Below are 24,734 nucleotides of genomic sequence, written 5' to 3' on the forward strand. Positions count from 1 at the left end.
TACCATGGAATTGGAGTATAAATAGAAGTTTTATAAAAGAGAAGTTTATCCTTAAAAAAGCAGTGTATACTTCAGTATAACCTCCTTGGTTACTTTGGTTTGTTTTAAAGCATTCAGCATGGTATTTGCGCTGGAGGAAGGCTTCACATACTAGGCACCAAGTGTTCCAAGTGTTGGCCACAAGTACGTCTGGTAGATTTAGAAACATCCGAGAAAATTTCCACCAAAAACTGTTTTATACTTGACCATGTTTTAGCGTTTTCAACACTGGACTTATGACCAGTTGTAACTACATTTTATAGTAAGAATGACAACCATTTGTCACGTAATCAAGATAAGTAATTTGTTAAGCCAAAACTTTTTTAGGGAGTTACCTTCTTTATCTGTATCTGTTAGAGTTTGACTAATGAAGATTTATTTTCAGCTGATAAGGTCAGCCAACTATGGTGACGTATCTGATTTGCTAGGTTTTTGCTCTGCCAAACCACCTTCTCAGAATTGTTTAGAAGGTAAAAGCCCCCAAATACTTGACATATGGCAGCTATTCTCATTTCAACACATTCTGTGTTTCAGTTCCTGCAGACCAGGAAAACTTAATCTGTAATCACAAGTGGAGCTAGGGCAAACATATCTTACCCTCAGACATCCCGGTTTTCCACATAAGGTGGGGTCATTTCTATAAATACATTGTACCAACAGAATCTATTTTTTTTTTTTTTTTGGCTCAAAGTGAAATTAGTGCAGTGATTAATCCCATTTTAGAGTCTTTGTTCAGCATGATTGAAGTTTAATGTTTTTGCTAGGAAAAATTACTTGGTGTTTTGATAGAGCTGTAACACCTACAATACCACCACTAGCATTGGTTCTTGAGAGGAGACATAGTGTGCATTCCCTCAGATATAATCCTTCAATAAATACTACTGAAGCAGCTGTCTCCCAGGAAGGGAAAGAGCACTCATCCTCATCCTCCCGTGGACTCACTGTTTTTGTCTTGCCTATTGTGTGCCGTAATTCTCACATCTTAACTAAAGGAGCTACCACAACTAAACAAACAGACAAAAAAAAAAATCAGAGTATACCTTCACAAAACAAGCAGTCTATATGAAATAAGGGAGTTGCATTTGGTTTTTTTGTCAGTAAGTCTGTAATGCTCAACATATCAACTTTCAGAATTACAGTAAGTCAGAGCAAAGAGAGTGAAATCTGTAGCTCAGCTTGTTTATTTTTTGGTTTGCTTCTGCTGAATTTTGTTTCCCCCAAGTCAGAATACGAGTCTTTTTGTGTTCTCTCTCTTCTCTTATTCTTCCGAGAAGTGAAGGTGGTGGGTGTACAGCCCATATTCGTTTGCTTTTTCTGTAGCTCATATATCTATTATTACTGGTGGTTTCTTAGTGGAAATTTTTCTTTCACTCTCACTTTGGCTTTACCTCCAAGTACTTCTTCTCTTGGCTGCAATTGAGCACTATAATTTGTGGCTTTCCGGAGGGGGAGCCTCGGTGGTCAGGTGGAGGAGGCAGGCCACATTCCAAAAGTGGAGTGGTAGGTGTTCCAGACAGAGTGCCGATTCAGGAGTCAGTAGGGGTGTAGAGTAAAAGTTGGCTACTAATTCAAGCCTCACCTGAGGCAGTGTTGCTCAAACAGAAGAGTGCCCTCTCTAATTAGCTGCCCCCATATGTGCTTAGATTAATGACAGCCAACCAACTTAGAAACCCCTTCCAGAGTAAGCTAGCCAAACAATAGATGTTCCATGGACATGACAAAGAGCTAATTTTCTTGCGCTAAGGAATTTATAGCTCTTGTATTTGTGGTGGACTGCCTCATCACCTAATGAAGGTAAAGTACATTCTCCATTTTAGGAGGCAGAGTTAAAACATTTTCCTCCTGTGGATGTCTGATTAGAAAAAAAAAAAAAAAATCTCCCACTTCACTGAACCTTTCCAGCAAGTCTTATCCTCTCAAAGCACTGTGTAAAGCTTTGAAATTAACTAGTTCAATGAGTAGATTATATTTTGGTGCTTTCCTATTTGTCCTTAAAAACATTTTCTGACTGTTGGATGTAAAAGAAGATATTAATGAAAGGTTGAAACTTCATTATCATTGATTCTTTTTAAACACTCCCCTCCCATAACCTGCTGTTTTCTGCATTTGAAATAGGAAGATTGTGACAAATGATTTCATTCTGAAATTGCAGTTGAATAGAAAGTTTTGATATCATAACTCTCATTCTATTAAAAGAATATAGGTTTCGTTTACCTTTATATAAAAAACGGTGATAGTCACTTTTCCTCCATATTTGTACTCTGAAAGAAATATTTTCTAGGCTTTCTCATCAGTTAGCCTGGCCTTAAATGAAATCATGGAAACAAACAATTCACATCTTAAGTGTTTTTTCAGTTTTCTAGAAAACATGATGATTAAAAGTTGCTAAGTTCATTTCACATTTTTCCCAAGGTGTGAAATACAATTCTGTAAAGACATTTCCATAAACAATAATTTATGGGGTCACACTGTGCGGTACTTTCAAAGTTATGTGGAAAGTGTTTCTTTTGATCTCCTCTTAAACATGTGGCTAAAAGAATAATACCTTTTGTGATCTCAAATATTTCAATTTTCAGTCGTGAACTTTAAAATTCACATGAGCAAAAAGAAACACCGCCTGAAAACCAGGCAGTTTTTCTTCCCTAGATGCCCAGAAACATTTTGAGCCATTCCAAAACACTGGGATCATTTGCTCTGATTTCAGATAAGCAAAATAAAATAAACTCTTGCCCATGTGGGAACTGGTTCTGCTGTCTCTTGTTCTAACCCTGCGAAGCCTGAATGTCTCCCCAGTATCTTTGAATGGGTCTCATTGTTTATTTATTGTGCTTTTCACAAGTGCTTGTAACTGTACCCTTGTTTTACTAATAGCTTTCTTCTAAAGTGGATTGACATTTCAGTTAATTTTCAATGTCCTCAATGTTTTTCCTTAAATTGGGCCAGACTGATTGGCCTGTTTAGTTAGTCTCATATAAATTGTAGCACATAAAAATAAGGAACATTTATTATATATTTTTGAATTTGTTTTCTTCTTTAAGAAATGTCAGTCAGGTCAAGAGAAATTTTTCTTTCACATTCTTTAATTATTTGTGTTGATAAACAATTGAATAGAAGTTTTAAACCTGTAGACTATCCTAGAAGTTTTAAGTTTTTACGTTAAATCCTATTAGATATGTAAATGTATACATTTTTATTCATTTTTGAATGTAACTCTGTTTAAAATCTTAACATGAAGAATTGAGGAAATTGTTTGAAGTCTTACCTAGATGAGCAATTTTGAACACTTTACATGACATTCAGATTTTTATTGCATTTATTTTAAAAACATATATAAAACCTTTTTCATCTGTAGAAATAAACTAGAAATGAAACTACAGGGAATATTGTCCTTGTACCAGAAAGTAAAATCTACCAACTGTAGGTCCGTATTGGCACAGAAGTGGGCATCATTAGGCAAAACCCAGAAACAGGTTCCAGTACATAGTGAACCTTACTGAAATGAAGAAATGACATTTCCATTAAATAGGAAAAGCATGGATTATTCAGTAAATATTGTGGCGTGGCTCTCACCAAATATAGTACTATAAGGAAATTCCAAGTTTAGTAATAGCACAAATAGGATCAAAAAACAATTTAAATAAAAAGTATTAGGAGAAAACATAAGAGACTATTAGTGAAATATCCGGATGAAAGTGGTCTTTTTACACACGTTAAGAAACTTTGATTGATAATGCATAATAACAGATTTGGTTACATAAGTAAAACATTCTCATTTATAAAAGACACCGTAAACAAAGGCAAAATGCTAGCAGAAAATATTTGCAACAAATATGGTGAAAAGAAGGTTAATTAATATGTACAGGGCGTCAGCACATTAATGGAACAAAAAACAGTTTTGAAGGGACATGAACATCAGACAAATTGCAAGTTTGACCAGTGAAGATATAGAACTATGTTCAACATTATGAGTGGTCATGATAATACAAATGAAAACAATAAGATGTCATTTTTATCCTTTCAAATTGGTGTACTTAAGAGGACTTCCAATAGCCAGTGCTTCTAAGAATATCAGATAGTTGACGTTTTTATGTACTCATGATAAGAAGGTGAATGAAAAATGTACTTTTTCTCTCGGTGATCCTATCCTACTTCTGGGAATCCATCCTATAGAGAATACCAATACATAGAGTACGAGAATGTCTATTGTTAACAACCTATATGTTGTGAATATAAGTTAATTGTTAAAGATGTATTTTTATTTGTTAAAAATATCAGTGAAACATTTTTGGATTACATATGGTACATTCAAACTATGGGATGTCATGCAGCTATATTAAAATAATTGGATCACTGTACACTTGGGAAAATGTACATGATATTTTTGAAGTGAGCAAAGAAAGTTGTAGATATGTAGGTACATATAAATATATGGTCATGTATTTCATGTCATTTTGCTAAAAAAACTTATAAAAATGCATATGTTTGTATATTTTTGTGTACTTGTAGAAAAAATAAGGATATTTCCCTAGGGTGAGCTCATGTAGCTTGCTGGAGAGGTGGATGTGAAATAAATATGAATATTACATTTGTCATTTTAAAAGTATCAATAGAATTTTACATATAAATTTTGGCCATTTTACTTTAGGGAAACATGTTATTTTGAAATGAGTCAGAATTACACATTTTTTGAACAATGTATTACTGAACCTAGAGATAAATATAACAAATTACAGAATCTGTCCTTGTATTTCCCTCGCATTTTGACATAGTCACAGTGGAGATTGAATCTCATTTTGATGATGAAAAATTTGTCTAGAGTTTTTTAAGGGAGGTATGAATTTTGAAGTGGAATATAGCTTTGAATGATACTCAAAACTAAATTTAATGGCCATTCCCAATTTTTAAGCAAGACATACATTCGACCCTAAAGTTTTCAACTTGATTCCTGTGCTTTGTTAATAACTCTGCCTTAGAGTAATTAGGGAGTCTGAATTGCATTTACTCTTAAAAGGCCAGAGGTTGGAGCCAGAAACTTCTGTCTTGTCATGTTGGATTCTGTCTGGCTGACACGGGGCCAAATCACTCTTGTGGTTCTGGGACTCAGTTTCTCCCTTTCTCAATCGGAATGATAATATTGAAAATTAACTGGTTTGTTTTTTAGATTAGTTTGAGTTCTGCATAAAAATGTGCTGTCGTCCCAGCTACTAGGGAGGCTGAGGCAGGAGAATTGCTTGAACCAGGTGGCGGAGGTTGCAGTAAGCTGAGATTGCGCCATTGCACTCCAGCCTGGGCAACAAGAGTGAAACTCCATCTCAAAAGAAAAAGTGCCATAATGGCGGCCTTAGAGATGTCATGTCATGTTCTGTTAATTGTCTTATTATTGAATGCTATAGCAAACTTGTTACAGATTAACAGTCATCACTCTGTAATAGTGTGCTTAGAAAAGTTTATCCTTGCTTTTTGAATTATAAGATTCTTGTAATAATATATCATCGCAGTTTGGTCTTTTCATAATGTTAAAGCCAGAAGGAACCTTGAAGATGAGGATGCATCAGCATTTTAAAGATGTTCAAACTGAGGCGAATTACTTGTCCTGGTTACACAGCTGGCTAATGACGGAGCTGATGCTTGATACTTCATTTGAGCAACATTCTGGGGAGTAATTCTGGCATAAACCAATTTACAAATGAGATTACTCTAAATCTAGTGCTCTATCTACAGCATTTATACATTTTGTTTTTCATTATTATCAAATGCAAGAAATATTTAAAAGTATACATAGTCTCTATCAGTAAAACTAGTATCTAAAAAAGTATACCCTTTTAGAAACTGTGTAGCTTTGCATTGATTTTTAATTTTTTTCTTTGAAACAGAAATTTCTTTAGGATATTCTATAAACTACATTAAATGGGTCAGTTTTTGCAGAAAACAAATATAAATAATATTTACTTATTTGCATGTTTTATTTTAATTAGATCATTATCTAGTAATTTCCTTTAACTGATTTTTTAAATTATGTATATATATATATATATAAAATATGGTGCTATATAATAATGCTTTAAATGCTGGACGCGGTGGTTCACACCTGTAATCTCAGCACTTTGGGAGGCTGAGGCGGGTGGATCATGAGGTCAGGAGCTAAGACCAGCCTGGCCAACATGGTGAAACCCCGTCTCTACTGAAAATACAAAAATTAACCGGGTGTGGTGGCAAGTGCCTGTAATCCTAGCTACTCGGGAGGCTGAGGCAGGAGAATGTCTTGAACCTGGGAGGCGGAGGTTGAGGTGAGCTGAGATTGTGTCAGTGCACTTCAGCCTGGGTGACAGAGCAAGATTCTGTCTCAAAAAAAAAAATTACACCTATATTATATATAATATATATATAATATATAAATTTAATATATACAATATATAAATTTAATATATAATATATAAATTTAATATATATAATGGTTAGTTAACATTACTTGTGTCAAGGATTATCAATCGAATTGGGTGATTCATAACACAGATTTCATTGGAAATGTTTGAGTAGGGAGGGCCTAATATTTAGCAGGTAGTATCATGTTATTTGACATTAAATGAATTGAATTTTGTAGTTTCAGTAAACACAAGTGTGAATGTTGGACATTTGAAGATATGAATGCTAGTTTTTATGTCAGTGTCTGTGTGTATGTATTTATATAAATGAGTCATTTTATATACAAATATATGCATTTATGTAAATTTGTAAATGTAAGTATAAACATGTGTACTGTCTTGGTGTTTGAGATGATTCCATTTGTGGTGAATGATGGTGACTTCTGTTTTAAGGATGTTTGGAATGATTTAAAGTAAAATCCTGTTCCTAAATCTAAAGATTGAGATAATTTTAGATGAATACTTTTCCCTTTTCATTATTATTTTTTCGTGTCTACCAAAATATTTATAAATAGTGATAGAAACAGTGATTTTTTTTGTATGGAGAGAACTCAGAATTATTCAGAGATATTATTATTTTGAGGGAGGCAGATATACAGTACAATCCAGAATGACATTTAGGACTACTATATGAAATATTACGTGGCAGAGTCTCGTTCTGTCACCCAGGCTGGAGTGTAGTGGTGCAGTCTCGGCTCAGTGCAACCTCTGCCTCCCAGCAGAGTGACTCTTATGCCCCAGCCTCTCGAGTAGCTGAAACTGCAGGCTTGTGTCACCATGCCTAGCTAATTTTTTCTATTTTTTAGTAGAGACGGGGTTTCACCGTGTTGGCCAGGTTGGTCTTGAACTCCTGGCATCAAGTGATCCACCTGCCTCGACCTCCCAAAGTGCTGGGATTACAGGCATGAGCCACCACGCCTGGCTGGCAAAAAGGGATTTTAAAATTAATTTAAAACATTAAAACAAAAATGGTTTTATCACTATGGTAATATTAATGGTGTTGCACTGGTAGGTTGCTCATGGTTTATGTTTTTGATGTGATCTTTGTCCTTTATGTGTTAGGAATACCCAAGCCAAGATGTGTGACTGCTAATTTTTGATCCTAATAGCTTTTCTGACTAAACCTGTTTTATAGCTACTATGATCAACATCTTCTGGATACAAAGTGTTTATATGGGTAGCTTGACTTGACAGATTGAAATGTTTAATGAGTGGACATTAACCTTACTAATTTGTATCTGTTAAGTGAAGTTGGTAGTATTGTAGCTTATTTGTCTGATTTGTGGTATGACCCTATTTGTGGTATGACCCAAATTATTTCTCTCTCTGAAATAGCAGTGTATTAGTCTGTTATCTGCTTATTTACTTCCTCCACCCCACCTTCTTAGTAGACTATGTTTCTGGGAAGCAGAGGCTATTATATCTTTTTAATTTTGGAAGATTTTTATGCTTTTAAGAGATTATCTTGATCACCTTTGCAAATTCAGTGCCAAGCATGAAGCTGGGTACACATTAAAAAAAGTGTGTTCAAAGAATGCCTTTTAAAGTAGCTGTAAGACTATGTGGCAGGCTGGTCCTTGATGATATAGGGCAGACAGTGTAAACATGGCCTTACCTCCTAATGCTTATGACCTGATGAAAATAAGTTAGACATTTTATAACGGAAATTATAAATTTATTTACTCATCTTCATTTCCTGAGGCTGTGTACATATTTGGTACAATGGGGGTATTTAAAAAGACAAGTGTCTGTCCTTTAGCATTCCAAAGAGATAGAGGACAAAACTGTAAAATTTTGGTATGTAATATTTATTTCTTATAAATAAATACATATATGCACATAGCAGTCATGTGCTGCATAGTGATGATTCAGTTAGTGACAGACCCCGTATAGGACAGGGTCCTATATGATTATAATGGAGTATATTTGAGCCAGGCATGATGGCTTATTCCTATAATCCCAGTTACTTGGCAGGAAGAGGTGGGAGGATTGTTCAAGACCAGCCTGGGCAACATAGTGAGACCCTGTCTCTAAAGAAAAAAACAAAAAACAAACAAAAAAACCTTCTGTCATTGTCCAGCTTCCAAGTCTTCAGTGTTTTTTCACTGATCTCAGAACAAGGACTGCAGGACTAATGGGGTCCTCAAGCCTTGTATCTGTAGCCTGGAACACTCTAATGGGCTGTATGCAGTGGCTTATGCCTGTAATTCCAGGACTCTGGGAGGCTGAGACGGGAGGATCACTTGAGGCCAGGAGGTCAAGACCAGCCTGGGCAACATAGCAATACCCCTTCTCTACCAGAAAAAAAAAAAAAAAAACCCGATATATGGCACTTGATATTGACATTGCAGATCAATTAAGAGAAATTATTGATATTCAGCAGTGGTGCTGGGACCTTTAGTTTTCCATGTGGAAAAAATATTTACATACATACCATCTAGGTTTGTGCAAGTACACTCTAATGTTTGCACAATGACAAAATTGCCCAATTATACATTTCTCAGAGCATATCCCCATCATAAAGCAATGCATGAGTGTACACACACACACACACACACACACACACAGAATTGGCCTTTGAACAATTTGGGGACTCGAGGCACTGACCCCTCATGTAGTCGAAAATTCATGCATAAATTGTAACTCCCCCCCCAGACTTAACTGCTAATAGCCTACTGTTGGCTGGAAGCCTGATGGATAACATAAAGTTAATTAACGTATATTGTGTATGTTATATGTATTATATATACCATATTCTTACAGTAAAGCTATAGAAAAGAAAATGTTACGAAGAAAATCATTAAGGAAGAGAAAATTACTATGCATTAAGTGGAAGTGGGCCATTATAATCATCCTTGTTGCCTTTACATTGAGTAGGCTGAGGAAGAAGAGGAGAGATTCGTCTTGCTATCTCAAGGGTGGCAGAGGAGGAGTAGGTAGAGGAGGTGGCAGGGGAGGCATGCATACTCTGTATAACTTAATGAAAAAAATTCATGTATAAGTGGACTTGGGAAGTTCAAACTTATGTTGTTAAAGGGTCAACTGTAATATATATATATATATATCCCTGCTTGATATAGATATTGTTAGTTAGGTATCCTACAAGAGTTCTTTATCTTCGACCAGTGTACAAGGAAATATGAGGCTTTGGGGTCCTGAATGACATTGGGCTACATCTTAGGGACTCTTGAGTCTATCTGAGGGTACATCTTTCTGTAATGCTGGCATAAGGAGCTATGAGACCCATTAGCTTGTTCTGACCCTAGGATATATATATATATAGGAGAAATACTACAATCCTAGGTCTTTGGAACTGAGAGGAATCTCTGGAGTCACTTATTGGAATTGCCTATTCCCATTGAGAAAGCCCAGTGAGGATTTTCCAGGGGACACAAATATGAGAAGTCAGTTTAAGATCTGATTTCCTGATTCCTGGTCCTATTTCTTTGCAACAATAATGTTCTCTCACTCCTGATACAGTGGAGAGCAAAGTAAAAACAGCTAAACTATTCAAAAGGAACAATCAGAAAACATTATAAGGCATGAAAACCCAATCAAAACAGTTGTATTTCAACATGAGAGAAACAGTTTGCAGCAGATTTTCAGTTTAAATACATGTTTAATTTCATGTTTAAATGCAAGCCAAATCTCAGATTTAGGACAGGGGATCTTCATTATCCAGATGAATATTCCTGCATAAGGAAGTAGGGAAACAGGCCTATAGAAACCTCTGTCATGGTAGGTTATATGCAGAATCCAGTGCCAGCAGCTGGCTATATGTGTCTGGGCTGGCATGGTTGACTCTTTCCCAAGGCTGGTCATCTAGTGGGTTCCTCTTCTTGACATTCCAGGTATAATTGGCCATGATGCCCTCTGCATGGTCAAACTATATGTTTCCTAAGAGACCCTGGGCCCACTTCTGTCACCTTAGATGGATCTGTTAACATTACACTGGATAGGTTAAGCAATGACCTGTATTACGATAGCCAGTTCATGATGTCTATATAGTAATCTCTTAGGACATGGTAAATGATTATGATCATCATTAGTTTTGCCCCATGTGTCAGGTTCTTCATTTAAACTGGAAGCTTATTCTTGTTCTTACTATGTGCTAGGCACAGTGCGAAGAGAGATAATATTTATTTTCATCTGGAATTAATCTCATTCTAACTCCAAAAGAAATGACTAAAGAAGATTATGGAAGCCCAGACAACTTGTCACTTAGCAGTCTCAATCAAAATTCATTAAAAAGAAAAGACGATTATAAATGAGGAAGAAAGCAATATATAAATATTTCCTGTTTTATCATTGTGTATTATTTTATTTGCTACTGTCTCTGAACCATGGCATTTTGATAGGAGTTTTATAAGTTCCTAGCATGATATTGTACTCAATTGTGCATATATTAACACTTTTTAAAAGAAGCCTCTTGGTGTTTTAAATATATGTTATTTCAACGTATTGCTATTTAACTTCAGAATATTTCTACAGTGGTGTGATGGCAGATTGGTGTTATAGAAGGGGCCACTAAATAAGTTAGCAGTGTTTTACTATGAGTCATTGACTAACTTCAGCTATAATCTCGAGTCTCCTAACTTTTAGATGTATGACTTTTTAGTTAATTATAATCATGTATGCATAAATGTAAACTTTTGCATATGTCTGTAATAATAAATGAACCTTTATTTTAAAAAATGGGAAACAGAAACAATCTAGTTGAAACCCTCAGGAAAGTAAGCCTGTGATAAAACCCTTAAATGACATAACATACTCACCAGAATTAATAGGAATAATAGGAATATATGGGATTCCACCTTTAAAAAGAGAATGGACATATTATAATTACTTATCTGATTATTTTTGAAAAGGTCAGCTTAAAGCAAAAAAGATGAACTGGTTTATCAAAATATGGAGTGTAGTAGAATAAAAGTAGTTCATCTTTATTTTTCTTTAGCTTTCTCATGCATCTGTTAAGGAGCAGTAAAATGAACAAAAGATACTGCGAGAAATCTGGACTGTGGTAGACTCTAGATGAATAATCTTAACATTTTTCACATGCAAAATACTTATATTTCGTTCTAAAAACAAACATAATAGCCTCTGAGAAATGGTTAACTTTCTATGTTCCACTGTGAATTACATACCAATAGAAATTTAAAATGCTTTAAAGTTTGCTGTAATTGAAATTTATTGAGTTTTATTTGGGAAAATTACCCCCTTTTATAAGGTTGGTAATTCTTAACAAGGTTAGGAAATTCCTTTTGTGCTACCATTTAGGAACATGTTTAAAATGCATATATATAATTCAAAGGTTAAACAGTCAATGTGACTCTCCTCTTGACACATTTTGCTTGAAAGACCTGTAATATTCCTTCAGAAACAACAACAACAACTCCAGCTTATTTTCAAATCTGTTACAAAAGAAAGCACAGAAGGAAACATTCTTGAGGTCTTACAGTTCCAAAGAAGTTTATCTAAAGTTCATAACTTATTGGGTCTGATCCATTGGAACAAAATATCTCACTCTGTAGTGTTAAACTTGCAGAATGAGTGATTTTCTTTTTAAACTTTTTGCACTTTCCTCTGGGATTCCAAACCTGTTCTGAAGACGAATCATAGGAGGGAATGGAAACATCTTTAACTCATGACAGTAGGTAATGCCTATATGGCAAAAAGTTATTTGTAAGTTTGCTAATCATCTGGTTAAATTTATTAGTGTTGACAGCTAAAAGCTGTAATTTAAATCCCAGAGAGAAAAGTTTGAAGCAAAGTAATAATACCAAAGAATTGCCAAGTCTCCATTTTGTTTCATTCTGTCTAGACATGGTCTTAAATCATGGAGTCTACAGTAAGATTTTGAATGACAGTGTCCAGTTTTCCAAAAAGAAGGTTAAGAAAATGTTATTTGGAATTTCTTCATAGTCTTAGAACATGCATGTACTAATTTTGGAGGTTTTCCACCTGTGTAAGCTTTATGTACAAAATAAAAAATAGATGCCCATTTTGATAAAACTCATTTGCCTGACTATTCGTAAAGGTGTTGAAGCCACTAAAATATGAATGAATATACGTTCACACCAAGTATACCAGTAGCCCTTTTTCTTAAGTAGTTGCGTATTGATACCATAGCTTTACCTTGCGTATAAACATTAATGGACATTTTGTATTTTGGGACCCATGACTATTTAAGTGATTTTAATGTTTTTTTTTTAGTAGTTTCCGGTGCAGGAAGCGGGTGGGTTTCACATCGTCTGTAGTCATTTTTCATCACTACAACTAGCAGGAGAGTGCTGGTATCTAGTGAGTAAAAGCCAGAGATGCTGCCAAACATCTTACAATGCATAGAACTCCCCCCACAACAAAGAATTATCAAGCCCAAAGTGTAAATAATGCTGAGGTTGAAACCCTGCCCCAGATGGAAGGAACTTTATTTTTCTCCTCTTTGCCATATATAATGTATTTTTTATCATTAAAATTCATAAAGCATACTCTTAGAATATACTAATATTAGAGACAAATAATAGGCCTTAATAATATAAATGATTAAATTAGGTATATGTAGGACATGAAATTATAGCATCTACTTGATATATGGTTATAAAATTATAATACTGAAATACCCCAAGGAAAACAAATAGAGATTTGGTAAAACTTAATGTGTGTCATAGAGTTACATATTGCTGGACTGGAAGGAGCCTAATTTGATGGTTCCTAATTGGGTTGATGTGTTGATGAGCATCAGTGCTTCAGAATTATTTGACGAGATACCTAGTTGAAAGACAAATGCTTGGAGTCCCACGTTAATACTGGATTATGAAGGCGCAAGGTCCAAGAAGTACTTTTTATAAGCTCACTCATTTTCTGTAACTACAAATATAAGTGATTCTTATTATATAAGTGATTCTTATGACCTCAGCCACCATCTCCATTCCACTTCTTCTGAGATCTACTGTTATATCTGTATTACATGAAGGCTTGATGATGTTGACATTCCTCAGTTACCATTGTTAGTGAACTAAAAAGCGGATCATTGTTTCTTCCTTATTGCTTTGTTAAGATTGCTTTTTAAATGTTGAAATATTGGTTTTCCTATCTTGGTACATTCATTCTCCTTACGTAATGCCTCCTGGCTGTCTTCTGCCAGGTCCATTCCTAGTGTCTGATGATACGGATATTGTCTCTGCCCTCATGGAGCAAAAGAGAGATAGAGAAAAAAATAAGCAAAGAGTAAAGCAAAGCTCTAGGAGTCTTAACAAATGGAGCACAACATTGAACTACAAGTGGCCTAGCAATCACATGGTTCAGCTGAGACCTAAGGAGTTGAAGTGACTTGCCCAAGTTCACCTAATTACATGGCTGTGGTGGAGGTGAAAGGAGGGCATGGGCCTCTAGATGTCTCTTCTCTCATTCCACACTAGAAGACATGCAGGTGGGGAACAGGAGCATCTTCTACATGTGGAAAAATGTGAGGGACTGGCCCATGTGTGTTATAGGACAAGTTGATACCACTGTCAAGCCTAGTGGCAGTAAGGGAAGTTGTGGGCCATTCCAAAGACATTTGTTCACTCTACCCTTCACACTCTCATTGGAGTAGCTAAGCATCAAAGAGAAAGTGACCAACATTTGTTCCTTTCTTATGAGGACACAGCCATGGCTGGGCTGGTTGATATTCCTTTAAAGTCTGAAGAATCAGGAATTCCTGAGCGTGTCTTATTCCCTGTCCTGGCTGCTAGGCAGTCAGTGGCTGCCCAAATTGTGTTATGGAAAAGTGAAGCATGGGAAGGCAGAAAAGGGGGGATAATATTATTACCTGTGATTGAGCAAGCAGGTAAAGGAGGAGAAAACAAAGGGTAGGAGGATTTGAGTGGGGAAAAGGGCATGTTTTCCATGCTGCTTTCCCTTTCCTGCTGTGAACTTCAGAATGCACTTGCCCATTGACCACATTGTGAGTGTGCATTATGATTCTAGGCCAGCTTCCCAGACCTTACTTCACCAGTCATGCATTCTCTGACCTTAACGCTAATAGTACAATGGTACCAAAATTTTAATGTAGCATTTTGAAATAGTGGGTGAGATTTGGGTAGGATGGTTAGCAAGTTGGTTTATCAAACTTAGCCTGTAAATGACCACACAGATTTGGACATAGAAAATAATTTACATTATGTGATATAATACATAAGACTGTCATGTGGAAAAACAATACAAACTAGATTGAATATTCACCATATGAGAAAAACACTTTTTTCCTTTTTGAATCACATTAGCTTTTAAGAATCTTCAAAACTTTTTCAGGAACATGTTATGTCCACCCCAACCTCTTGTTTTTTGGTTAATTGTTGTTTGCCCTATCCTAAGGACCAAAAGCTGTACTTACTTAGTCTTTTAAATTTATTTTTCTAAATTGAGAAGAGCCTGATTAAGGAGTTCTGTGGCAATAGAAAATCTCTCTTTAATTCATTGCCAAAGCATAGAGGCTTCTGTATATAGTATTTAAAAGTAAAGCTCTAAAGTAATTATTTCCTTGGATCCTAAGAGGACTCGTGTTAGTGAAAGCAAAGCGGGACTTATTTCGACCCACAAAGAAGAGCTGATTTAGAGGCCATGTGGTGATGCCATGGGAGAGGCGCATGCACTGCTGGTTTAGGACGAGCTCTTCTGATAAGCTCTCAGCTGTTACAACAGATAAGAGAAAATTGATAGTTTCAGAAAGCAATGAAAGTCAACTAGGACTACAGATAAACAGCATGTATGATTATTTTCAAATGTTTGAGTACAAAACACCCATATTTTAATTTAATAAACAATTACTGGAGACTTACTGTGTATGATATGCTAGAAATGTTAGAAGCTCTAAAAGAACGATAGGACAGAGTTCTGCCCTTAAAGACCTTAGAACTTTTTAGGGAAGAGTCAGGTCCCACTATAGGGGCCGTGTGTGTGTGTGTGTGTGTGTGTGTGTGTGTATGTGTGTGTGTTTTGAGACAAGGTCTCACTCTGTTGCCCAAGCTGGAGTGCAGTGGCACGATCATGGGCTCACTGCAGCCTCGAACTCGCCGGGCTCAGGTGATCCTCCCACGTCAGTCTCTCGAATAGCTGAGACTACAGGAGTACACCACCATGCCTGGTTAATTTTTTATTTTATTTTTGTAGAGATGGGGTTTCGTCACGTTGCCCAGGCTAGTCGCAAACCCATGGGCTCAAGGGATCTGCTCGCCCCGGCCTCCTAAAGTGTTAGGATTACAGGTGTGAGCCACTGTGACTGGTCCATGTGTGTTATAGGACAAGTTGATACCACTGTCGAGCCTAGTAGAGGTGAGGGAAGTTGTGGGCCATTCCAAAGACATTTGTTTACTCCACCACTGACACACTCATTGTCTCCTACATATCACTCGGTCCAAGTAATCAGCCTGTGTTTGCTATTACAGATATTCATTCAAGTATTTTCCTTCCTTTTTGAAATGTCCTGGAGAACAAGGATGTTGCCTTATTAATCTTATTCTCAGTGTTTGTCAGTGTCTGCTAAACATTTGTTAGAGTTAATGGTTGAGTGAATAATGCATGGATTAATTCGTGAATACTTTGTGAAAGCCATGGAGATATGGATGTGGATTGGTAGAGTGGAGGACCTTCCCCTAATTGAGGCTTGGAGTGGAGGGCAGAGGAAGTATTCCAGAGCTGGAACAAGGACATAGTGATGAGCCTGCCATGTGTTGGGAAGGCAATCCTCAGATTACATAATAAATTAGAATGCATGCCAATACAGACTCCTTAGGTTGCAAGTCATAGGAAACCTAGCTCAGAGTGGATTAAACAACATCACACAGCAACTCTTGACTTTTTTCAAATGAGGAATTGGCCCCAAAGATAACTCATATTAGTGAAAGCAAAGCAGGAAATTATTTTGACCCACATAGAAGAACTAATTTAGTTGATTTAGAGGTTCTAATTACGCTAAGTAACTGAATAACCTAGTTAAGGGGCAAAACATTGGGTACAATTTGCAGCAGACAATCAAATAATGTAAACAATCCTGGTTATTTTGCGTCTTAGGTTCTGCCTTTCCTACATTGTGCTTTCCTACTTATGATGGCTTTGTTCTTATAGTAGCAAAATGGTTATAGTAGCTCCAAGCCTTGCCTGTTCACAACACCAAAATACAATGGAGCTTGCTAGCTCCAATGTCTCTTGCGTCTGAATGACTTTGATTTTATTTGCATACCTCAAAACCAATCACTGTATCCAGGGAGTTGGGATATGTCAGTCTGGCCCCATGCCATGAGGTGGTATTCATTGATTGCCTCCAAGCCCTCTCGTAGGTGCTGGAGATGGTGTTTAAGTTGCAACCACATACCTGTGCCCTTATTCTGGCACTCCCTGTGTTCCTTCCTTGTTTTATTTTTCTCAATAGCATTAACTACCTTCTAACATACTATTTGACTCTTGTAGTGGGTTGTCTGTCTCTCCTTGTTGGAATGTAAGCTTCACGAGGGTGTATGCATTTTTGCCGGTTTTGATCACTGCTCCATCCGCTGTCCAGCGTATGTAGGGACTCTAAATATTTGTTTACATGAATGAAAAAATAAAGAGACAAGGTTCTTATTTTCTTAGGCTTACATTCTCATGTATTTATTTAAGCAAGGAAATATTTATATTAATTAAGCAAGAAAATACCAGTTACTGATAAGTGTTGTTAAAAATAAAACATGGTGATGGGAAGGCAAATGTGAAGGGTGGTTTAATGTGGATGGCAATTCCACCTCAGTTGTTGGGCCGTTAACAGGAGTGGAATGGGTGACCAAAGGAAATTTCTGGGACTGCACCAGATAAAGTCAAACTGGAGATAGAGGTAACAGAAATGATCTTTCTTACAGAATGCATCTTATGACTTAAACTAGAAACAGTTATATCCTTTGGAGAAATTACTATTTTCAAGATTTTTGCTAGCTGCTTCTTGGCAAGTTTTGTGAACTTTTGTTGACTTTTAACTTTATGTCACTCATCTCTTAAAACTGTAGATCACTTTTGTCTTGCTAGGTACAATGTTGGTGTCACACAGTCTTCATTATGTGCATGTGGGTGGCACATTTCTGATGTCAGTCTAGCTTCCTTCCTGACACTTCCTTGCACCATTCCAGCAGCATGATCTTAGGGCATGTAAGCCCATTTTAATGTTAGTCTTAAACATCTGACACACACACACACACACACACACACACGTACACACACATATGGACATCTTGGGATTATAGTGATATTGTTAAATTGAATGTATAACTGGAATCAAGTGATATTTGAATGAGACAGATTCACGGAAGTCATAGGCTCATACTTGAGGGTAGGGAGAAATTTAATGTAAAATGAAAGATAAGTTTAAAAATAACCTCACATATATACATATATTATGTATAAAAAGAAAATCTATGAAAATGTATACACTAAATTATATATGTTTATACATAAGTGACTGGATTTACAATCTTTGACTCATTAACTCACCTGAGAATCATGAAATGATTAAATTCAGAAACGGAGTTTTATTACATGAAGTTGCTCATTGCAGGTTTCACTGCAAAATGAGGAAGACAATTGGAAACATCCTAAGTGTCCAAAAAGAGAATAGTGGAAATCATAATAGTCTACCTCAAATGAGGGTGATTGTATGCTAAGCCCATTCTATAAGAAGGCAGGTAGAAATAAATAAGCAAGTGAATAAATAGGTTACTCATTTGTGGAATATTATGGAATTCTTAATGATTTTACAAATATGTGGAGCATGTGGAAATGTTATGAGATGCCAAGTGAAAGTGCAGAATACAAAACTATAAGCAAACCATGATTACACCTATGTGTATATATGTATTCTGATATACAGATATGAAGGAAATGTGCAAAATAAAATGCATATTTTAGCTGTAGAGTTATTTTTGTTGTAACTTTTCTTTTGAGTATAGTTTACTGTAGATATACATAGTTTTAATGAAATTGGCATTACATTTATAGTGGGTTTATAAAAGATAGCAGACCAGTGTCATTTTTCTTTTTTTTTTTTAAATTGAAACCGGCAAGTAAGAGCTTGTTTTTTTCCTCCTACGCAGTTGGAGAGTGACAGATATTGTTGATGACCCTTACTTTCAGGATTTCCGCCTTGCAGCCAAGTTGGGAGGAAATGTTTCAAATCAAAAAGGGGAAGGATGAAGGGGCTCAAGGCACTTCATTTTGTGCATGCCTGTGTATATGTGTGTGTGTGTGTTTTCTAGTGGGTTAACACATTGCCTCAGCTTGGATTATTTCTATCCTCAGAACAGCATATGAACATTTTTTTGGGGGAAAAAGCTAAAATATTTATACAGCTGCTTCCTTTATTTTTTTTTAAATACACAGATAATATTTTTACTACCTCATGAACATCATCATGTCTTTGTAACTAGCATGCTAAGCTTTATTTCTCCTTTTGGTAGCACTATTTTGTTATTAATCCCTTCTGCCCTTCCTCCTTCTCCTCCCTCCCCTTCCCTCTTATCCCCTCCTCCGACCACTCCCCTCCCCCTGTCCCTCCCTTCTCCCTTCTCCTCCCCTCTCCTTTCCTTCTTTTAAAAATTATTATCTGTTAATTTGTTTGAACCTAGGGTGCCTGAAAATTCAGATAACTTGAGAGTAATTAATTAATTCCACAATAGTATTCCAATGTGTTTGTAATGACAGCCTTGCAATTTTTTGGGGGTAGGTAACCATTAATTTTACCTCAGTAAAATAAATGGCCTTTGTGTATAAGCTAAGACTTGTAAAAAAGTAGGTTAATGTCCTTCACCTGTGACTCTACAACACCAATTCATTCACTTTGGTTTTTCAGCCAGACATCTGGCCATTTTAGTGATTTATTGACTTAACTGATTAATTTGGTAGGGGAGGTTAATACTATTGCGCCTTCAGATATAGCCTTAAGTTTCTATCACCAAGAGGTGATGGCAATCTAACCTGTTGGCCTCAGGATGTGCTTTGCCTTCCCTGGATTCCTCAGACTCCTATTTTTATATCAGATTCTACTTTGGTTGCTGGCATGACTTTAAGCTGGCAGGGCAAAGGGCTTTCTTGAAGGTGACTATCTCCTCAACCTGTCTGACTTAAACGGTTGGGTCAAGGAAGGAAAAAAAATGGTATAATGCAGCAGGAACTGGGTTGTTGAAAACTGTATTTTATTTGCATTTCTTGAGTTTGCACAGAACTTAAGTTACCAGCCTTTGATTAGCAATATAAATTTAAAGTTTGTCTTGGGCAAACTTACTGAAAACTCCTTTAGGCACTTTCCTCACATCAATTAAAAAAAAAAAAGAGGTTAATAGAACACTAGCTACTATTTTGTTTCCTTTTTAATGCCACGTGATCCGTATACCTTGGAAGGCAGAAAAATAATTTTATACTTGTGTTAATTGAAATAGCGTCTTTCTTGTCCTGGCTGTAGAATGATGGTGGGTCCTTTAAGCAGAGGACTTTGTGCACTTGAATGGGAGCAGAAGACAGGCTGCTCAGGGTGTCTGAACTTCACACTCACATGCCTAGAGTTGGGCTGCATATCTAAGGAAATTAACATGTGTTGCCACTGTTTTGATCAGAGGCTTGTGTTTCTATGCTGAATATTTTCAAAACAAGAATTTTGTCAAGAAGTAAAGGTCAACATCAGTTCTCTCTAAAGGCTTTTAATTTCTATTTCTTTTGGTGATGCACTCTAAATGTACACATTAAAAAGGGTTATTTAAAAATGAATGTGACTTTTTAAGTTGTGTTTCTAATGCTTAAGTATGTATAATTAAAGTAATCAAAAATGTAAGATGGTGGCTAATTCAAAAATTTTAAGCTTTGCTAAAACAAGGTAAATTAGCTAAGGTATTTCTGCTAGTAGCTATTTTTCTTTTTTTGTCTGTCAGTTACTGGGTTTCAGAAATGAAATACAGATTTGAAAATGACCTTGTTGTTTAATCTTTAAACATTAAAAGTTTAGTAAACATAGCCTCACATTACTATTTATTTTAAGAGAAAAAGTATATTAATATTACACACATTCTTTTTTTTTCCTGTTGTGCAATCTAAAACCTGCTGGAAAGAATATATATGCTTTCCATCAAAAAAAGTTAACAACTTTTAAAATCCTACAGTTTCAAGTCCCAGCTGTCGAAAACTGATCCTGGGCTGCTGCAGCTATTAGTACTTTCTTGTGAGAGGCTGAACTCTGTCACAGGTGACAGCTGACCCACTTACTCAGACCTTGATAAAGGACCAGGCTTCTTTTATAGGCCTTCAGATTCTCCTGAGATGGTCTGTCATGACCAGCTATGGATGCTGAAGCTGAATTTCTTATACTTAATTTTTTATAGCATTTGTGTAAACTATCAGTTTTGGAGGAATGGTTAAAATTCTGACACAGTGGCCTGTAAGAGTATTTTGAGTTCCATTTTGAAATGAAGGCTAGCAGATGCTATGAGTTTGGTTATAGAGCCCCTTAAAGTAAGACAGTTTTTGTTTTTTAATTAGTTGTTTGAATTTTATTAACACAATTAACTTCATAACTTCCATTTGTGAGATTCCAGGATTTTTCTACCTTCTTGGTAACTTTTCAGTGAAGTAGATATTTCCAGGTGCAAAACTTTATGACCTAAATAATTTGTAATCATGTCCATAGTATATGCAAGTATTTTAAAGGAGTCAGGTGTCTGAACAAAAGCCACCCAAGATTGTGGTTGGCATTTGTGTTTATTTGCCTTAACATACATATATTGGCTTTAGCATATTTTCTCTAAAGCAGGGGTCCTCTGGGCCTCCGACCTGTAGCAGTCCGTGGCCTGTTAGGAACCTGGCCACACAGGAGGTGAGTGGTGGGCCAGCAAGCATTACTGCCTGAGCTCCTCTGCCTTCTGTCAGATCAGCAGTGGCATTTGATTCTCCTAGGAGAACAAACCCTATTGTGAACTGCGCATGTGAGGGATCTAATTTGGATGCTTCTTATGAGAATCTAACAAATGCCTGATGATCTGAGGTGAAACAGTTTCATCCTGAAACCATCCATCCACCCCTGCCTTGTACATGAAAAAATTGTCTTCCACGAAACCGGTCCCAGCACCAAAACAGTTAGGGACCACTGCTTTAAAGTATATGTGCTTTTGCATTGCAATGTGGGTGTAGGAGTTTGTGCTGTTTTTGCCTTTTTGTTTTCGTTGTGTAAATTATCAGCCAAAACTTTTGTCGAATGATTGCAAAGTCTTGGTTTGTGTTCCCTGGACCGGCTTTGTGATGATTCACACTAGTATTTATTAATGGCATGATTCATAGCAGCTTGCATGGATAAGTTCAAGAACTCCCCTTGTTGACTTTGTGGGTCATGCTTGACTATCTTGGGAGAGGTGTTTCCCTGAGATAGGAGTAGCCAACGTCGATATTTATTAGAAAACACACACACACACACACACACACACACACACACACACAGTGGCGTTTGAAAGGGAAGGGAAAGGAATTAGTATCAATTCTTTGAAATGTATATCTTTGTTTCAGATGACGTGGGACACCGGTTTGTGTGATGTGATATAAGAAGGGGGAACTCTTTAAGCCATACAAAAACATGGATCTTAAGTGATTTGATATGTACAGGGGTTATAAATCTTGTATTCCATTTATTTATAGATTAGTCATATTAGATGTAAATCTATTTAGCAGGATAAGTATAAGCAATTTGTCTTTAATGGAGGGGATGGCTGGGAGGCCATAATCTCCTCTTCTACTACTTGATAAGATATGATTAAAGGAAAGCAAGTATAATAATTATTTAAACATAATCCTTTATGTCAAAATTAATATTGCATGAATTTTGAATTCTGTATTTACCTGAAAGAAACCTGTAAAATCTCTGTGCTGTGTGGACGTTACAGATTTTAGTGCATTGAGGTGTGAGACAATGAGTGCAAGTAGAGGGTTAGAATCCTTGTCTCCCATCAGTATTTGTGTTTGTGTTTGTGTGGTTTTCTTGCTGTTGTTAGAAACAATACGTTTCTTAAGAAGATGCCAAAGGAACTTGCTTTTGCAAGTTGACATCTATTGATGAATAAGTATGACATTTTAATCCCCATATTTTAAATGATGTTTGGTTACTATTTGTTTAAAAGCAACTGAATAAAAACATCTTCAGCTATCCAGATTCCAATCTGTACAGATGACTAATCATGTGGAATATTTGAACATAAAGGTTCTAGTGAAAAATAAAAATTAAAACAAAAAAATGTAGTTGCTCCCAGATTTGAAAGTACAGAATGTTTTCTGTGCCTTTTAGATATGGGTAACTATGACATTGAAAACAATGGTAACCATGGGAAATGCACCTTACAAAATAAATAAGGGGGAAAAAAGACATGGGGGTGGGGAGTAGGAAGGAGTTGGTGTAGTAACAGCTTGGTGAGTAAATAAATATTTAAACTTCATGCTTTGTTACTTGTGTAATCATGAGATTTGCAGAGTTATGTTTTATATTACATTTTAGTTGGTATCTTTTTTATCTTGTGTTAAATAATCTGTTAAGCCAAATTTAAGTACTGTTCAGAAACAAAAGCAAGTTACAAGCTTTGTGGGTGTTAATGTCTTCATGTGTAAAAAACCCAGGAAATTGAATTAGATATATCCTAAGGTTTTTCCAAGCTTTTAAATTCCATGATTCTGTGACCCAGGAGGTGTCCAGGACTCATGTGAGTAAACTTTTAAGTTTTGAAGTAACGTTAACTCCAAGACTTGAAACCCTTGAAATTGGCTAGAAATGCTATACAAGATTTCCAGAAAGTTACCATTATACTTCCTGATTACGCTTATGGATACAAATATAAAGCAAACAAAAACCAAAGACACATAAAACAAACCCTGATTCTAGCAGTTTAAGAAAAGAGGAAATTTATTAGAAGGTTCTGGGGAATCATTGTCCATTAGAACTTTCTGTGATGAGGAAAATGTTTAGAGAATTTGAGCTATCCAGCATGGTAGTCAGTAGTCATATAGGACTATTTAGCACTTGAAATATGTCTAGTTCAACTACAAGACTGGATTTTACATTTTATTTAGTTTTAATTAATTTAAATGTAAATTTTTAGGATTTAAAGGAATCCTGGGAGTAACTGAAACATTGGTCTTGAGAAGAATAGAAGAAACCAGGGTGGCCTTAGGGACTAAGGACTGCTTTAGAAGCAGTAGTGGTGTGTTCTTCAGAGTCATACCATGACTTAGTTATTAGTGGTACCCAACCTGGATTTATCAGTTAACAATGGCATCTTCCAGGGAGAGAAAATCTGATTGTCTTTACATGGGTTTGGTGTCTACCCTCCAAATCAATCAACTGTAGGTTGGGTTGCAGAATGATTGCCTACATGCCAGAGTGCTGCTAGTTCCCAGGGAAGGAGGAAGTGGAGCCAGGCAGCAGTCTTAAGAGTGGTTTGCCACATTACTTAAGAGAAATATGTTTTTCCCTGCAAGCACTGATTTTTCTAACTTTAAAATACTCTTATTTTGTTAATTTACTTGTATTGCACCTGACTTATTTACCTTTTTTGTTGCTAATTAAAAATACCACTCTATGTTGAGTAAACTTTTACTAACCTGAGAGACTAATGATTTATAACATTTTGTAGAAGGAAATCAAAGAACATTATAGACAAAAGCAACAATATGAGCCATGCTAGACAATGCTCTCTTTTTACAGAGAGTATTGATACCAAGGCTTAGATGTTTTGCTATTTCAAGTCACAAAATTATTTGCCGCATTAGGGGTAGATACTTGCTTTAATCTGAACCTATGTTGTTGACCAGCTACATGTTAAAACCAAGTGTTTGAAAACCATCTTTTTGAAATTTGACGCTTTCCTGTAAATTTTTATTTTCCTGTAAAGTGGTAATACTAATAATTTGTGAGAAAACTGAGTAGTGCAGGTTTTGATTTTCAAGGGTTTTTTGTTTTGTTTTACATTTTTAAAGCACAAAGAAAGAGCTTTGATTGAGAATGTGTTAATTGTTTTATGTGAACCTATAAAATTAACTCTTGTTATTTAATACATTTGAACCAAATAATACTTGACTCAGGTAAGTGAAGGATAGAAAGGAAAGGCATTTACTTAAAATGGCTGCTTATTTTATCAAAGTTATATTTCAAATTAGAGTTGGTTGCGCTGTTTTAAAAGTCCATGCTAAATGTGTTGGGGACTGCCCCGGAAACAGGTTTTCCTCCTCTGTGTAAATCAGCCATGTTTCTGT

At 36.1% G+C, this 24,734-nt stretch overlaps 1 protein-coding gene across 5 annotated transcripts in view; it reads left to right on the top strand.

The window, feature by feature from the left end:
• PPP3CA (protein phosphatase 3 catalytic subunit alpha) overlaps positions 1–24,734 on the top strand; it is a 335,211-nt gene that overhangs the window by 45,159 nt on the left and 265,318 nt on the right. Inside the window, exon 1 of one of the 5 annotated variants that reach the window (XM_055296908.2) lies at positions 22,840–22,898. The exons of the other annotated variants lie outside the window; for them this stretch is intronic. The gene's annotated coding sequence lies outside the window, so the exon portion shown is untranslated. Of the gene's footprint in view, positions 1–22,839; positions 22,899–24,734 lie in introns of those variants that run through there. 5 annotated transcript variants of the gene reach the window in all.

This window comes from Symphalangus syndactylus, chromosome 10 (genome assembly GCF_028878055.3).
Source record: "Symphalangus syndactylus isolate Jambi chromosome 10, NHGRI_mSymSyn1-v2.1_pri, whole genome shotgun sequence".
Taxonomy (NCBI): domain Eukaryota; kingdom Metazoa; phylum Chordata; class Mammalia; order Primates; family Hylobatidae; genus Symphalangus; species Symphalangus syndactylus.